Source organism: Penaeus japonicus, unplaced genomic scaffold, assembly GCF_977035675.1.
Source record: "Penaeus japonicus unplaced genomic scaffold, GWHDUDI00000001_assembly GWHDUDI00000003, whole genome shotgun sequence".
NCBI classification, from domain to species: Eukaryota; Metazoa; Arthropoda; class Malacostraca; order Decapoda; family Penaeidae; genus Penaeus; species Penaeus japonicus.
The window spans coordinates 5,009,445-5,011,944 of NW_028234405.1; the positions used below are offsets into that span (position 1 = coordinate 5,009,445).

The 2,500-nt window shown below is 32.3% G+C and overlaps 1 protein-coding gene across 1 annotated transcript in view; it reads left to right on the top strand.

Annotated features, from left to right (window-relative positions):
- The window catches only part of Nrx-1 (Neurexin 1), a 168,319-nt gene that overhangs the window by 37,672 nt on the left and 128,147 nt on the right, over positions 1–2,500 (top strand). The window lies entirely within an intron of this gene.

Below are 2,500 nucleotides of genomic sequence, written 5' to 3' on the forward strand. Positions count from 1 at the left end.
TGTTTGAACGGTACATTTAGGTGCGGATGGTACTTATTATGCACTCACTTCTGGTGGAGGCTTAATGAATGGCCCACAGACTGTGAGTACTAACAGTATTTAATCTTGTTTCAGTAGGGTTTAAAAGCTTAATGAGTCAGGATGGGATTAAGCCTTTGGTTTTGGTCTCCTTTGGAGGTCAGTTGTTGTATGAATTACTGCTATTACTACTGTTTTTGTTTTTAGTAGTAAGGATGGTGATGGTGATGGTGATGATGGTGTCTGATGATGATGATTGTTGATGATGATTATAGTGATGATTAAAAAGATGATAATAGAGAAGATAATGATATGGTATTAATGATGTTAAACGGCCGATAGTGATATTAAAAATGATAATGATAACAATAATCATGCTAATTTAAATTGTTTGTTTAGAACATGAATAAAATTATGATGATAATAACGATAATAATGATAACGATAAAGAAACAATAATCATGATAATAATCATACAAATATCAGCATAATACCAATAGAAAAAAAAATAAAACGCACTATACTTCTCACGAACGTAAGCCCCGCCCATCACTCCCCCTTCGACCAACCATAGACCAGCTGTCTCTCAAGTCCCGCCTCCTTTGTCCTCTTGACACACCTCTAACCGTCTGTCGTTCGAAATTGGGGAAATTATTGACATGAATTATTATTAGCCTTTCTCTGCCTTTTCCTCCTTTAAATAGACAGGCTTTGGATACTAGATATTGAAATACCATTGATTATTGAATTTTCTATTATTCATAAAGTGGAACGAGAAAATACAGCCATGTTGAGTTTCTTTTCTTTTTTTTTCTTTCTTTTTTTGTACAGATGTGGAGGCTTTGAATCATTTATCACATTTCGTCTATTCCCTCCGTTCTGATTTTATCATTAATTCATCAATGAAATCAGTCTGATACCCCTCAGTCGAACGCGCGTGAATAATTTATCTCAAGAATATCCTAAGATGATTGGAATCCTAATCACATATTTTAAGAAGAGAAAATAAAAGAAAACGGGAAAAGAATTCATCAAATTTCTTTTATATTTTTATCTTTTCGAGAGAGAGAGTGAGTGAGAGCGAGAGAGAGAGAAGAGAGGGAGATAGAGAGAGAGGGAGAGGGGGGGGGCATGACAGGAGAGAGAGAAATGTAGCCATTATATATATATATATATATATATATATATATATATATATATATATATATATATATATATATATATGTATGTATGTATGTATGTATGTATGTATATGTATATATATAGATATATATAGATAGGTAGATAGATAGATATAAGATATATCCTCCTCTTCTTTTTATCTCTCTTTCTCTCTCTCTCTCTCTCTCTCTCTCTCTCTCTTTCTCTCTCTCTCTTTCTCTCTCTCTCTCGCTCACTTTCTCTCTCTCTCTCTCTCTCTCTCTCTCCCTCTCCTCTCTTCTTCTCTCTTCTCTCTCTCTCCTCTCTCTCCTCCCCCTCTCTCTCTCTCTCTCTCTCTCTCTCTCTCTCTCTCTCTCTCTCTCTCTCTCTCTCTCTCTCTCTCTCTCTCTCTCTCTCTCTCTCTCTTTCTATCTCTCTCTCTCCTTCCCTCCCTCTTTCTCTCTCTCTTTTCCGTCTGCAGCTGACTTTCTTTCTCTTCCTTTTTACCATTCACATCATGTAATTTACATCATGCAACAGTGAGGTAAACAACGAAAATGAGAAAGTGAAGAGATAATTAACCTGAATTATGAAGATATTATCGCAAATTTTGAAGATTTTATGATTCTATGTATTTTGTTCTTTATTTGTAAAGTTATAAATTAAATAATGCTATAATGATGATATGATGATAGCAGCAACAGTTAAAATAACAAGAACATTAATTATGTTATTATTGATAATGATAATGATTGTAATGATAATAATGGTAATAATGCTATAATGATGATGAAGATAAAAATCTCTAATGAAAAATATGATATTTACAATAATGTTGATATAAATTAATTAGTAATAAGGTTGAATATTTTCTTTGATTTGATATTTTAAGTTATCATAAGGAAGGACCTTTTAGAATAATTATATGCTTTGATGAATGTCTAAATCACAAAGATTTTTTTTAAGGATGAGGAATACATAAATAATAATGTTAGGCTATGATCATGTTTTCGTAATTACACTCAAAATATTGCTTAATGTTAGGAATGGGAAATATAGATGGATAGATAAATTGATGAAGAAGGTTTAAACAGAAACGAAAATACAAGTAAATATGTTAATAAGATAATAGTTATAATAATTGTATCACATTATTTTATAAATAAGGATACAAATAGAAATTAAACCAAATAAGAAAAAAAAACAACAACGAGAAATGACCAGAGAAATACATAACAACTATGACATACACTAAGGGCTACAATCAGCTTGTAGAGAAGCAAAAGTGTGCTCTATCGCCCTGGATGAATCGAGACAAGGAGAATGGCCGACCGAGTAATAT